Source organism: Dendrobates tinctorius, unplaced genomic scaffold (assembly GCF_039654945.1).
Source record: "Dendrobates tinctorius isolate UK_male_01 unplaced genomic scaffold, ASM3965494v1 ptg000074l, whole genome shotgun sequence".
Lineage (NCBI taxonomy): Eukaryota > Metazoa > Chordata > Amphibia > Anura > Dendrobatidae > Dendrobates > Dendrobates tinctorius.
Window position 1 is genome coordinate 8741030 of NW_027361742.1, and position 16149 is coordinate 8757178.

The window sequence follows — 16149 nt, forward strand, 5'->3', positions numbered from 1 at the left end:
CTGATGCCCAGCCACTGCTCGATGAATCTGCTGGTACATTGACCCAGACCACTACATTCCCCTCGCACGCTACACGGCCTGAATCTGACCCTGATGAAACTCAGGTTACCCTTCCCATATACAGTTCCATCTTACACGGTGACAAAGAGGAAGCTGCAGATGAAAGTGCAGGTTCGGCCCACCCGCCATCAGACACACCACCGTACTATCAGGGGCCCTGTGCCAGTGCCGTCGCCAACGAGTGGGCCCCCCTGCTTGCTCAGGATCACAGCACTTGCAAAGTTGAAATACTGTGCAGTGAGATGGAAGATGGGGACGACGAGGAGTCCAGACAAGTACAGGGATTCCCTAGCGAGGAGACTTATTTGATTGTTTTCAATGTTGGGACAGCAATTTTTGGGGAGCACTATACTCTGGAGAATCATAGATGGGGCCCACCATACACTGGAACATTCCAAAGGTGGACATCAGACACTGGAGCAGCATTTACAGGGCCCATTATACACTAGAGCATTAGAAATGGGGCCCATTATGTTTGGAGCATTATTTGGGCCCATAAGACAGTGGAGCTTCATCCATGGGGACCAACATATACTGTAGCATTATGTGGAGCTCATCATATACTGTTTCAAACATTATATGGGACCAATGATTCTGTATGGAGAAATAGATGGGCCTCGTCATGAGATGTAAAAAGTGAAGTATTTTTCATTGTACTATACCGCTATTTCTCTGCCGTATCGGAGCATGATGAGTTGTGGTATGTGTTAAAGGGGCGCTCTTTCGCCCAGGGCACATGAAAACCTGGAGCCAGCCCTCCCCTCCCACAACTGTAGCCAAATAACCCCCATTTTTCAGTGCGTAACTTCTATTATGAAGTTAATTAAGGTTGACAAGCTTAAGTAAGAAGAATTGATGCTTTTGGCATTCAAATGGGCACTGTTGGTGTGTTTCCTGTCCTCCTCTCACTGCCGACTTTTATTCCCCATTGACTTACATTGGGTTTCGTGTTTCGGGACGACCCCGACTTTTCCCTATAATCGGACGATCTTGCTCAACCCGACTTTTGGAAAAGTAGGGTTTCACGAAACGAAACGCGACCCTAAAAAACCAAAAGTCGCTCAACTCTAGTTATGGGACATGTGCTTGTGTAATGCGGGGATGGCACACCGGGAGAAATAGTGGTGGCTGGGGACCGAGCACCAAAGGATGGCCGTTACCATCAGATTGTGGTGTGGTATAAGGTGCGTTCACAGCCCTGGGTCCACCCTGCAGACATGGAAAACAGCTGCTCTGTAATGGCAGAGACCATATGGTGTTGTACTAACTAGACACCGGCAGGTTAACCGCTGTCCTGGTGTGTACAAAAGTGGGCTCTGTTACCTCACAGAGTATCACTACCAGTAAACATAAATGCCAAAGGCTCTTCAAGCTCACAGAGCTCGGCAATGAGGAGCGCTCCGCAAATGGTCACAGAACTCAGCCCCAAGGACACAGGGTCAGAGTCCCTCTAGATGTGCAAAGCGCACGGTGCCACAACTGCGAGGCCAGCAGTAGATACACTACTGATATAGCGCGCAAGTGTGCCCAGCACCGCTCTGGCGGACACCAATAATCACCCTGGGTTGGGCTAAGATAGCGCTCAACTTGCGCATGGTGCTTCACAGGCGGATGCTGTTACTAGGCACAGTACGAAAAGTGTCCTGTACGGGTAGGCACAATCGGACGCTAGTGGGTGCGGATACTAGGAGCACAGCGGCGTAAGCATTGCCACCCGTTGGCACTGACTCCAACTCTAATTCCCTAACACAAGCACAACCAGAGGGAGGAAGTTATAATGAGTCAGTCACCAGTCTCATGCATCCATCATCATACACACAACTACCAACAAAAGTCTATACTAGCGCACGGCCATGCAGTCGTGCGATCCTTTTATAGGCGCAGCCTTCCGGGACCTTGCAGGTGGTCCAATCTGAGCTGCAACAGGACCTGAGCATGTGACCCCCGGCCTCCAATGAGAGGACATGTTCAGTAGCCTGAAAGAAGGACTTAGTCCCAGGAGCTGCTTGCTGCTGACCAGTGCAGGCTGCTATAGTTTACCCTGAGATGGCAGCAGCTACTGAACCGACATCACTGGCCTGATCAAGATGCCGGGAATTACGTCTTTGCTGAGCAACCTCTTCTGCAGCTGGGACTGAATGGGAGACCGCAGAAGGCATGGCTCGGGCGACTCCTCCTGTGCAGAGGCAGGAACCCCTCGCCTAACACTGACTTTCTGGCAATGTGTCTCATCATCATCCACCTCTTGTGACACGCTCCCACCATCGCCTAATTGTGACCATGGCTGCTGAAATATTTGGGCATCGCGGCATGCCATCTCCTCTTGCCAAGCTTCAAGTGGAACGGGGTGAGAGTCCCAAATCTATAAATAGAAAAGTGAACAGCTCTTCAGAGTGTCCAAGTGTGGGATCAGTTGTCTCCGGGCACTCGGCATGGTGGGAGGAAGGAGGATCAGGGTGTAGAATATGCGGTCCAGACTCACAGCTACTCAGACTTGATCGTGTGGAAGATAGGGTGGTGGTGGTAGTGGCAAAGTGACTGGAAGCATTTTCTGCTACCAAACCAACAAACTTTTGACACTGCTCTGGGTTCCACAGTGATGTCCAGCTGTGGTCCCCTAGTAATTGGGACAGGAAGGTTGGGAAAGAAGATGTGGGTGTTTCTTGTGGCACAATTTCACCTTGCCCACAGCCTTGGCCTCAACCTCTGCATGCACCATAACCATCACATCAAGTTCCCTGTAATTTACCACGCAGCTTGCCCATTTTAAATGGAGGACTATATTATGCGTGGTCACTACAAATATCTGAGTTTAAAATAGCTGGCCTGTAGGTACCTATGTTTTTTTCAGCAAACTGGTGTCAATAACTTGAATAAACATAAAAGAAACCACAAAAGCGTGCCCATAGGGCCTTACCAGTGCAGATATAATGAATATAAATTAAATAGTGCAGGGTACTCACCCTCAATGGTTGTGTAAAGCCACAACTACTGTATTCGCTTAGTCACATGCAATGAAGCTGCAGCAGGATGGTGTAGACAGACAGCGTCTGCTTCCATTACTCAAAGAGGAGATCCCAAGAGGGAAAAAAACACCAGATTCCCGCACTGCTATATTTCAACCATCAAATAGAGGAAATCCAGTAGATTGTAGAAATTAGTAGATTTTTCTGTACATTCGACCTGAAGAAGAGGTCACTGAATGGACTTTGAAATGCATTGTCTCTGTATGTACCATAAATAAAGTACTGATATTGGAACCAATTTCTACAATCTACTGGATTTCCTCTATTTGATGGTTTAAATATAGCAGCGTGGGAATCTGGTGTTTTTTTCCCTCTTGGGATCTCCTCTTTGAGTAATAACTTGTATAAGACACTCCAACAACATTTGACAGTAGCCCAGAAATGGCACAATTTTCTGTGCACTATTAAAATAGCTGGCCTGCGGGTAACTATTTTTTTTCAGCAAACTGGTGTCAATAATTTGTATAAGACAAGCCAACAAAATTTGACAGTAGCCCAGAAATGGCAGAATTTGCTGTGCACTGAGATGTGAACCCTGTGACGGCCAAACCCTTGTTTAAACTAGCTGGCCGGTAGGTACAGTAACTATTTTTTTGTCAGCATACTGGTGTCAATAATTTGTATAAGACACTCCAACAAAATTTGATAGTAGCCCAGAAATTGCAGAATTTTCTGTGTGCTCAGATGTGATCGCTGTGATGACCAAACCCCTGTTTAAAATAGCTGGATTTTCACGCTGTAATATGAAAAGGATCTGACTGTATTCTGCACTGCCAACAAGTACATGGAGCAAAAAAAATGTGTGCTCTGGATTGCTTTTGAAGAAAATAATCAGGATTAAGATGCAAAAAAAAATTTTTCCTGGCCACTGATACCTGGGGCTATGTATATACGGTAAATATCTGTAACAGGCAGCAGCAGCTGACAGTAATGTAATGGACCTTCTTGCTGTATGCAATGAAGTGTGCCACATATAATGCCTGCCTACCTACCACTGATATCTATATACACCGTAATTAGTCCGCAGAAGGACTGTTGGTTTAGATGGATTTGTTTATTCAATATGGTATACCCACATTAACTTATACACCACCAAGTCTGTCCCTATCTCTGCAGCAACTCTCCCTACACTGCCTAAGTGCGGAGCTAATTGTGATGAGTAGGGTGGTGCCAGGTCTGATATAGACATGATGACGATGTGCGGCCAGCCAATCACTGTAATGCCACACCACAACCAAAATGGCTGCGGCATTACAGTGTGTGTCAGACAATCCCTGCATGTTGATTGGCGCTCTAAAAAGTGCCAAACAAGCAGGGCAGGGACCCGAGTTCCCGCCGAACAACCCAGGAAATGCTTGGCACTTGCCGAGGATTGCCAACAGCGAGATGCTTGAGCGAGCACCGAGCACTTCCGGGCATGATCGCTCATCACTATTCTTAGCGCATAACTTGGCCAATTCATGTGTGAAGAAAAAAATGAAAAAAACAGCTCACCTGTGTTGTGAGGAAGCACGGATATTGTGTAGTCATCACGTATAGTAGTAAGCAAAAAAGAGAAAAAAAAATCCAGCTTCCAAAATTCCAATTTATTGTGAGAAAGAACAAGATATTGTTCGAATCGCGTTGCTTGTTACTCACAACCATGTGACTATTCTACTGGATCTTTTGGAAATGCTTTTATTTACAATAAATTGGAATTTTGGAAGCTGAATTTTTTTCTTCTCTTTTTTGCCCGTTTATGTGTGCCTATCAACCACGGCAAGGTGACACTTCTCTGACGGGTCCTATCATATCCCTTCCCTAAAAAGCCTACAATAATGGACAGTTATCAAGTATATCGTGGCACAGCTGTGTCGGTCATCAAAAATAGGTTCCCACACCAGAACAAAAATAAAGTAAATTTTTGGCACTCAACTTGAGAATAAATGAAGGATTTTATTTGCAGTCAAAGGCAGTAAACGTTTCGGTCAATACATCTGACCTTCATCAATACACTGCAGAAACCAAAATATCACAGAAAAAGAAATAAATACAACTATGCAAATTACATCCATGAGTATAAAAAGAAAAATAGGCGACAAAATGTGTAAAATAGTGCACAAGTGATGAGGGATTGGAAAAACATAGGAAGGGAGAGGAAAACACATACCAGACTGCTCCTGTGTGGTCCGTGAACATGGAGTCTAAAGGGATATGGCAATAAGTGTGGGTCCCTAGAAGCATATTGGTCATTTGTTCTATAAAATCACTAAGATATAGATACTCACAGAAGAATAACACTGAAATGGAGAGAATCATAGACTCCTATGGGGTTACAATACCCCTGCTGTGGAGAGTTATTCTATAAGGTGAAAAAGGATCATTATCAGACAATGGGACCGCAATTAAAATATGAAAGCCTTATGGTGTGACCAACCTGTTAGTAAGGTCCTGTGACAGCTGGTTAAGAATACTGGGTGTATCAAGAATGTATAGGGATCTTCTATCAGGTGATAAAGGAATCTTGTCAGTTAAGAGAACATTGGTAAATAAATATATCCCCATCCTATATGACCAACCTGTTATGTGTTAAAGTTCTGTGACAGCTAAACCAGAATGACAGGTATCTCCAAAGTGCTGTCCACTGACTCAATCTGTCCTGGAATAAAATATAATCAAGTGTATTCTAAAGTGCTAGAGCAGCATAAGAAAGGATCATAACAGGTTAAGTTAAGGTCAGTGTGCTGTGGGAGGACTCTAAGAGTTAACAGACTGTGTGGACGTCTGTATAAGAGATTAGTATGGTCCCATAAACATCCATAAAGAGGAGTAGTTATAAAAGCATAAAGTGTGCCTTACCAGTGGTGAATAGTGGTGCTGTCTGCCAATCAGTAACGCAGCTTTCACCACCTTTTCCCAGGCAGTCAGTGTGCAGATTCTCAGGGTTTATGAAAGCCGGGGCCGGGACAAGCGTCCCTGCTCAGCCCGGAAGTGTGTCACTGTTTGCTTCTCATAGCTGAGTCTGCGTTTCAGGAGGGTTTAGGGGCGAAGCTCCATGTCAGGCACATCACCGTGGGTGTGTTGGGTATCATTTAACCCTAGCAGCAGCGTGACTATAGGAGCTGAAACCCTGAGGTGTTTTGTGTGACCTGTGTAAGGCATATCTGACGAACAGGACAGAAAGTGGGAATAAATATGAGACGGACCCAGGGCAGTTGGTGGACAAAAATGGGAAAAAAGGGCAGGGAGGTCCAAGGGGAAGGAGGATCAGGATGTGACAATTGCGTGATGTCAATTCAATATAGACGACTCTGCAAAGAGAGGGCAATATGTTAGTATATAAATCATATACAAGTATGTATTGAGACAATGTTGGCAAAAAACAAACCCGAAGAAATGGAATGCAGATTGAACATTGAAAACATTCCAATGTATAATGCAGGAATTAAAGGGTACATGCAAATTAGGAAAACAGTTAAATAAAGGACAACAAATCATATTCCCAGTTGAGACCCTTGGGGGATAAGGTCTCAAGTTCATGTTTCCAAAAGGTCTCCCTTCTTTTTAGGGTCTGGACACGGGCACCCCCTCTCATGGGTAAAGGGACATACTCGATAATCTGAAATTTTAACTGGGGGATAGTGTGTCCGGCTGTACCAAAGTGGAATGGTAATGGTAATAATGTATTCTTGCACCTGACTGTAGACTTATGCTTGCTTATTCGATCTTTGATGGGTTGGGTGGTCTCACCAATGTAAAGGAGACCACATGGACATTTTATCAGATAGACCACAAATGATGTGTCGCAGGTAATATAGTCCTTAATTTTGTAGCGTTTACCCAAATGTGGGTGGTAAAAGTGGTCACCTTTTAGAACATTGCTACATTGATTACAATGTAGACAAGGGTGAGTACCCATCTTAGGAGTAGAAAGAAATCTTTGTGTAGAGGCACGGCCCCCCAGTCCTATGTCAGCTCTTATTAGTGTGTCCCGAATGTTGTGTGGACGTTTGTAGCATGGCAAAAAATGTTGCTGAAACTAGGGAATCTCTAGGTGTGCTTCCCTCAGCAGATCCCAGTGTTTTCTAATCGTACCATGGAGGATGTGCACATAAGGGTGGAAAGTGTGAACAAAGGGTATTCGTCCCATAATCGATTTTTGGGAAGGTGTCCTGGGTTGGAGAGCATGGTTTAGTAAGTCTGGTGGATAACCTGTTTCTCTGAATTTATTGTACATTTCCCTCATTCTGTCATTGCTATTATTCGGATCCGTAACAATCCGCTCAACCCTTTTAAACTGAGATAATGGTATCGATTTTTTTGTAGATGGTGGATGAAACTTTGATAGTGGAGAAGACTGTTGCGGTCAGTAGGTTTGGTATATATATCTGTACTTAGAGAACCATTGGGATCTTTGATGACCATTGTGTGTAAGAAGCTCATCTGATGTACGTCTTTGGTGATAGTGAATTTTAGACAAGGCCATGCCAGGTTAAGTATGTTAAAGAACTCATCCAAAGAATCGGACAAGCCTGTCAACACACAAAATATATCATCTATGAACCTTTTCCACATAATGCAATGGGTTCTGAATAGAGGGTTAGGATATACCACTTCATCCTCAAAAGTAGCCATGTATGTGTTAGCGTACGGTGGCGCAACGTTAGACCCCATTGTGGTCCCTTTGGTTTGTAAATAGAATGTATCCTCAAAAAGGAAGTAGTTCCTAGTCAGGACTACTGTCAGTAATTCAAGGCATAGATTGATCAGGTCAGTAACTAACCCAGACTGTGTAAGTAGACGTTTGACACAATTAATACCCTGATCGTGTGGTATTAACGTATAAAGGTCCTTGACATCAAGTGAAACCAAAAGGGAGTCCTTCGGGATTGTGTCCTGTGTTTGGATGACTCTGAGAAAGTCACCTGTATCAAGTAGGAACGACTGTGATTTCTGTGTGAGTGGAGTAAGTATGCTGATATATTTTGTGTGTGGAAAGGCTCGTCCGATTCTTTGGAAGAGTTCTTTAACATACTTAACCTGGCATGGCCTGGTCTAAAATTCACTATCACCAAAGACGTACATCAGGTAAGCTTTTTAGACACAATGGTCATCAAAGATGCCATTGGTTCTCTAAGTACAGATATATATACCAAACCCACGGACCGCAACAGTCTTCTCCACTATCAAAGTCTTCATTTACCATCCACAAAAAAATCGATACCATTATCTCAGTTTAAAAGGGTTGAGCGGATTGTTACGGATCCGAATAAGAGCAATGACAAAACGAGGGAAATGTACAATAAATTCAGAGAAAGGGGTTATCCACCAGACTTACTAAACCATGCTCTCCAACCTAGGACACCTTCCCAAAAATCGATTACGGGACAAATACTCTTTGTTCACACTTTCCACCCTTATGCGCACATCCTCCATCGTACGATTAGAAAACACTGGAATCTCCTGAGGGAAGCACACCCAGAGATTCCCCAGTTTCAGCAACATTTTTACCATGCTGCAAACGTCCACACAACATTCGGGACACACTAATAAGAGCTGACATAGGACCTGGGTGCCGTGCCTCTACACAAAGATTTCTTTCTACTCCTAAGACAGGTACTCACCCTTGTCTACATTGTAATCAATGTAGCAATGTTCTAAAAGGTGACCACTTTTACCACCCACATTTGGGTAAACGCTACAAAATTAAGGACTATATTACCTGCGACACATCATTTGTGGTCTATCTGATAAAATGTCCATGTGGTCTCCTATACATTGGTGAGACCACCCAACCCATCAAAGATTGAATAAGCAATCATAATTCTACAGTCAGATGCAAGAATACATTATTACCATTACCAATCCACTTTGATACAGCCGGACACACTATCCCCCAGTTAAAATTTCAGATTATCGAGCATGTCCCTTTACCCATGAGAGGGGGTGACCGTGTCCAGACCCTAAAAAGAAGGGAGGCCTTTTGGATACATGAACTTGAGACCTTATCCCCCAAGTGTCTCAACTGGGAATATGATTTGTTGTCCTTTATTTAACTGTTTTCCTAATTTGCATGTACCCTTTAATTCCTGCATTATACATTGGAATGTTTTCAATGTTCAATCTGCATTCCATTTCTTCAGGTTTGTTTTTTGCCAACATTGTCTCAATACATACTTGTATATGATTTATATACTGGCATATTGTCCTCTCTTTGCAGAGTCGTCTATGTTGAATTGACATCACGCAATTGTCACATCCTGATCCTCCTTCCCCTTGGACCTCCCTGCCCTTTTTTCCCATTTTTGTCCACCAACTGCCCTGGGTCCGTCTTATATTTATTCCCATTTTCTGTCCTGTTTGTCAGATATGCCTTGCACAGGTCGCACAAAACACCTCAGGGTTTCAGCTTCTATAGTCACGCTGCTGCTAGGGTTAAATGATACCCAACACACCCACGGTGATGTGCCTGACATGGAGCTCCGCCTCTAAACCCTCCTGAAATGCAGACTCAGCTATGAGAAGCAAACAGTGACACACTTCCGGGCTGAGGCTTGTCCCGCCCCCGGCTTTCATAAACCCTGAGAATCTGCACACTGACTGCCCGGGAACAGGCGGTGGAAGCCGTGTTACTGATTGGCAGACAGCACCACTATTCACCACTGGTAAGGCACACTTTATGCTATTATAACTACTGCTCTTTATGGATGTTTATGGGACCATACTAATCTCTTATACAGACGTCCACACAGTCTGTTTACTCTTAGGGTACCGTTACACATAGCGATGCACCAGCGATCCCGACAACGATATGGATCGCTGGTGCATCGCTAAGTGGTCGCTAGTGAGCTGCCACACAGGCAGATCTCACCAGCGACATCGCTGGGGTTGGAGGTCGCTACTTACCTGTCAGACGCAGCTATCCTGACGTCCTCCTGCCCGCGTCCATGCCTCACTCGTCGGCGCCACAGGAAGCCCAGCAGGAAGCGCCCGACGAGAAATGATCCTGGACCTTCTCGCGCGACCAACGATGAGCAGCTGGGGAGCGGGTCGGAGGTAAGTATCACATGTAGCGATATCGCTAGCAATATCGCTGCAACGTCACAAAATCGGTGACTTTACAGCGATATTGCTAGTGATATCGCAGTGTGTAACGGGGCTTTAGAGTCCTCCCACAGCACACTGACCATAACTTAACCTGTTATGAGCCTTTCTTATGCTTCTCTAGCACTTTAGAATACACTTGTTTATATTTTATTCCAGGACAAATTGAGTCAGTGGACAGCACTTTGGAAATATCTGTCATTCTGGTTTAGCTGTCACAGAACTTTAACACATAACAGGTTGGTCATATAGGATGGGGATATATTTATTTACCAATGTCCTCTTAACTGACAAAATTCCTTTATCACCCCATAGAAGATCCCTATACATTCTTAACCAGATGTCACAGGACCTTACTAACAGGTTGGCCACACCATATGGCTTTCATATTTTAATTGCAGTCCCATTGTCTGATAATGATCCTTTTTCACCTTATAGAATAACTCCCCACAGCAGGGGTATTGTAACCCCATAGGAATCTATGATTCTCTCCATTTCAGTGTTATTCTTCTGTGAGTATCTATATCTTAGTGATTTTATAGAACAAATGACCAATATGCTTCTAGGGACCCACACTTATTGCCATATCCCTTTAGACTCCATGTTCACGGACCACACAGGAGCAGTCTGGTATGTGTTTTCCTCTCCCTTCCTATGTTTTTCCAATCCCTCATCACTTGTGCACTTTTTTACACCTTTTGTCGCCTAATTTTCTGATTATACTCATGGATGTAATTTACATAGTTGTATTTATTTATTTTTCTGTGATATTTTGGTTTCTGCAGTGTATTGATGAAGGTCAGATGTATTGACCGAAACGTTTACTGCCTTTGACTGCAAATAAAATCCTTCATTTATTCTCAAGTTGAGTGCCAAAAATATACTTTATTACAATAATGGACAAACATGTGTCTCCTAAGCTGCAAGCCTATAATTTGAATGAGCAAGTAAAATTGGTTGAAAACACCTGCAGTTCAATGAGTGGAGTGCAGTGTCTGAGCAGAGGGAGCCACACCCTCCAAACTAGCTATACAAAAAACCTGACCAGCACCTACCAAGTGTGAATAGGTGCAAGCTGTAGTGACTGCAAAATATGTATAAAAAAGTATAGCAGCACTCTGTGAATGTCAAGATATATAATGTCAATGGAAATAACTACTTCCAACCGCATTGTCCCTCAGCAAGTTGTACTTACAAAAAAAGCAAAGGTTCTTAGCGCATAAATAGGCCAATTTATGTGTGCCCATCAACCATGGCAAGGTGATACTTCTCTGATGGGTCCTATCATAACCCTTCCCTATCCTACTTTACATGCCATTCTTGGGCTAAAAAGCCTACCAATAATGGACAAACATGTGTCTCCTGGGCTGCAAGCCTACAATTTGAATGGGCAAGTAGAACTGGTTGAGAACATCTGCAGTTCAATAGGGGGAGTGCAGTGTCAGAGCAGAGGGAGCCATACCCTCCAAACTAGCTATACAAAAAAACCTGACCAGCACTTCCCATGTGTGAATAGGGGCAAGCTGTAGTCACTGCAAAATATACATAAAAAATCACAGCAGTACTCTGAATGCCAAGACATATAGTGTCAATGGAAATAATTTCCAACCGCAATGTCACTCAGCAAGATGTACTTACAAAAAAAGCGAAGGTTCTTAGTGCATAAATTGGCCAATTCATGTGTGACCATCAACCATGGCAAGGTGACACTTCTGTGATGGGTCCTATTTGTATAGGTAGACAGCCCGTTCCAAGGCAGTGACTGTAATAGAAAATGCATTCACCTGAGGGCAGAGTTCTTGATTCAGGACAAAGACTGCAATCTAAAATAAATACCCATGCTCACAAAAATTGCTGGCACTGGAGACACTGAGCAAGGCGTTCATTATGCATTCTGGGCTGATGATCAAGATAAGTCGCTCTGCCTCAATGCGTTTCGCCAGCTGGCTCATCAGGAGGCTTGGTAATGATAGCAGATCTTGATAGTGGTTGATATGGATACGAATATTATCTTGTCTTTATTTATTAACTTATATATATTCAAGTTGGGTCTGCAAGATTGCAGGCAGACCTGGCGATTTCATCAGCAAATTGTTAGATGTTATGATGTTGCTGTGCTACACTGTGTCAGAGGTAGGACTGTGTAGGGACAACAAGGGACAGCCCACGTGGAATGGGGGCGCCATTTCGCTATGTTATAGGGTGCCAACCACTGCTGACAGGCAGGTGACAGCTTTTTAGGTAACTTTTTAGGGGGGTTAGGTAGTTTTTACAGTTCTTGAAGCTGATAGATTTATCTATTATCATTGATTGCTACGTACAAATCCCCTCTGAAATGTAAAGTGCTGCGGAATATGTCGGCGCTATAAAAATAAAATTTATTATTATTATTATTATTATTGCTACTAGGTATCTATTACTGCCTGGTGACTCAATTGTGACAGACTATACATCCCCTTGAATTGATCATTAGTGATTATTGATCTTTGATCATGTCTCCATATCCTATATTGAACAAATATTGTTGTTTTTATGAGTAATATGGTTTTGGTTATCTAGTTATTGGCAGAGTGTGGGTGCCATTTAAATATGTCAGGTCTGTCACCCTGATCAGTATTGCTATCCCTGGGTTTGTTTTGACTGTTTAAAACCTATAGACTAGTGTTTTTTTTTCTTTTTCCATTTATCAGTTATTGTGTGTGATGTGTGTGATGTATTATGCCATCTCAGGATAAATGTCCTTTTTAAAGAATACCTAATAAAAACATTGATTTTAGAGGTTTGCATATGTTAGCTGGTTTGAATTCTGTTTTTTTTTTACATGGTTAAGGCACACTGTCTCGGAAAATAAAAAACTGATTGTTCATTTGGTGACAGGTGTCTGACAGGTATGGGCCTAAGGTTATAAAACAGCTGGTTGAAAGAGGGGAAGGATACATGCATCATGGGTGGGAAAAAGCAAAGTTATGGTGCAAGGGGGAATAGGCTTGATCTTCTATGTGTACAAGTGTACAAGGGTTGGATGGTAATGTCATTGAAAGCTCTAATGAACAAACACCATCTCATCATATCCAAAGACAACTGACAACATCTGTTGCTGGAAGTGCAAGATCTACCTCACCAGTGTTTTCCACATGGTCATAGTCATCATTTACCAGCAGTCCAGATTTTTGTCCATCTAGCGGAGAAGTTGGCGAGGCATCAGGATAACTGTCAGCAAGACTTGCCCATCTGGAAACCCATTTTTGCCCACCTCTACTGGAGCCAGATGATTTTCCAGCCTGGACATCAGCCAGAGGTTCACTATTCATTTTGACAGGGTGGCTTGTCGACAGAATTACAGCCTTGTGATTCATTATGTTCTCATTTACTGAGTTTTCTTCCGTTTCTAATTTGATGACTGGTCTGTAAATTGATGAAGAAATTTTGGAATACACCTCGGGTTCAAAGACGCCAAATACCTGATCTATCATTTTACGAGCCTCTTCAACCTCCTTATCTTGATTCTCTGTTTCAATAGTATACGTCCCAGCATCGCTCAGGCTGTCTTCCTCTTCGGCTTTCTTTACCCTCATTGGTCTACATTCAGGAGGTGGTGTTACACATCGAGGAGCCGAAGTCTCCATTATGGAGGATTGTACTTGTTGCTTTGCTGGTGGTATAACTACTGAGGATAACGCCAACGTCATAGGTTTTTCTACCAAGTCTCTTGAAACCTCCACTTGCTCAAGCAGATACTCGGCCACAAACTCTTGAGCAAGCTTGGATTTCTTTCCAATGCTACCAAAGCTTTTCATCGGAGGTTTAGCCGTAACAGGGTCTGCAGTGCTTATTCGATCCTCAGTCTTTTCTCTCCGAAATGAATTGGATCTCTGTGGGAAAGAAGAATTTACTGTGGTTTTGGAACCACAGGGACTGTGGTTGTTCCATTAGTCGTTAGCTTTTCAGCAGCTAGAACACCTTTCCTTTTGTCATTTTTGCCTTTGCTGGCAGGGTCAGCTTCATTTTGTGAAGAGTTTGCACTGTGTGTGAACGACTGAGACCTCTTTTTCCGAGGTGCTTCGTCGTCAAAGAATTCTATAACGAATGCTTGCTGATTGTGCAGCAGCTCTTCAGGTTCCCTCTTTATCTGCCATTGAAGCTTGATGTGGTCAGACTGTACATTCTCCTTCTCAGGAACAGGTCCTGGTGGATCTTCTGAATCACTCTGCGTACCATCTTCATGTCGGTTACCTTTGAGAATCCTATTGTGAATAGGAAGGTCACTTTTCGTACTGTAGATGCCTTCCCCAGGAGACGGCCTTCTTACTAAACTTGGATCATTTTGAACCAACCAGTCAGCTACTTTATTTTCAACAGATATCATTTCATTGGGGCCCATTTCCTTCCCTACTGCCTTCCTCTGTCTCATAGAGAACTTAGTTACGTGGTCCTTAATCTTTATCCTCCCAGGTCGACAGTCATCAAACTCAATGGTGAAAGAGGCATGGCCTGCATCACAGGGGGTGTAATGGTATCTGTGTCTTTAGTAGGGATTTCATGGACTTGGGTCTCTGGAGATTTGGCTGGTTGCTGAAAGTCTTTTGTAGGAATTTCAAAGAAGCTGGGTTCTCTCCGGAATGAGTAGAGCGATTGGTCAGTAGGATCTCTGTAGCCTAAGCTTTCATTAATTTCTCCTTTGTTTTGAGATAATTCTTTTGGCCGATCAGAATAGTGATCTTCTGGCCTCCGACCTTCATGTTGCTCATGCATGTTATTATCATAATCATCTCCCCACCAAGATGGCTGACCATAAAGAGGTGTGCGATAGATAGAAGATTCACTCTGTGGCGCTTTCTTGTCAGTCTTTTCCTGTTTTCCTGGCGTTGAATCCACTTGGGGTAGTTGTTCCTTGACATGCTCTGGTCTTGACGATACTGCCGTCTTTAAACTCATCTGAAGTTGACTGGTATATTTTTCGTGCTTTAATGCCTCCTCTGGGACCTTATGCTAAATCTGTTCCAACACGTACATATCAAAATCATAGCCAAAGCGAATGACATCATTGAGTTTAAGAGTTATGTATTTCTGGTCCGGAATCCTCACGTCATTCACAAATGTCCCATTGAGGCTTCCGAGGTCCTTCACACGATGCTCGTCTTTCTCGCTGTCATAGTTTATGACGGCGTGCTGTTTATCCACACTGCAGGACTGAAACATGAGCTTCCAATTCTCTCTACCAACAAAGATCATCTCTTGTGGCAGCCGGTGGCGAGTGCCGGTGCTGCTCACCAGGAACCATGATGTGACACTCATCTTGTTTCTTGAATAAGCAGCTACCATATAAACATCCTGTCTCAGGCTCTAGGGCTGGCACAGCCTGGAATCCTTATGGAGGGTCTTGGGAGCGAAGGAGCAGATGCTTCTTCCCTTCCTTGTCCTCCTCTCAGCTGCAGATCTGAAGGTGTATGGAGGCAGGTAATGGCCACTCACCCTCTCCCCTCTTGCTGGACGGCCTATTTGACTCCCTTTCTTTGGCAGCAGTATACCTTGCAGATGAAGTTCAGAAAAAGGATGTGCTCAAGTGGATGGCAAGCACTGCCTCAAGTGACCTCTTCTCCTCTTTCTCCACCTTATAAAGATTTGTCCATTATCTTTTCAATAGAGTTCTGAAGTTTCTTTTTCTAGGATGGTTTAATTTTTGTTTGGGAGACTCTTTATTTTCTGCCCAATTACCGGATAGTTATTCTATTTTTCTCCATTGCCCTACAGTAATTTTTTTGATATTAAAGCAAGAGACTCTTCTTGGTTCTCACAAGTAAGTTTAATTTTTAAAAGTGAGGTGGTACATGAAAAGACATCAGAAAATGTGCAAGCTAAAGAAACAAAAATTATTTTACATTTTTATTAAGGAAAAGATTAAGAGTTTGGTGGAATAAAACGTTAATGGAGAATTATCTTCAAAAAAACCTAATTCCAAGAGCCCTAAGAGTGTGGGTGT

The 16149-nt window shown here is 43.4% G+C and overlaps 1 pseudogene; it reads right to left on the reverse strand.

Moving 5' to 3' along the window:
• Positions 1 to 13234: 13234 nt before the first annotated feature.
• LOC141096367 (centrosomal protein of 170 kDa protein B-like) lies at positions 13235 to 15573 on the reverse strand (annotated as a pseudogene).
• Positions 15574 to 16149: the final 576 nt, after the last annotated feature.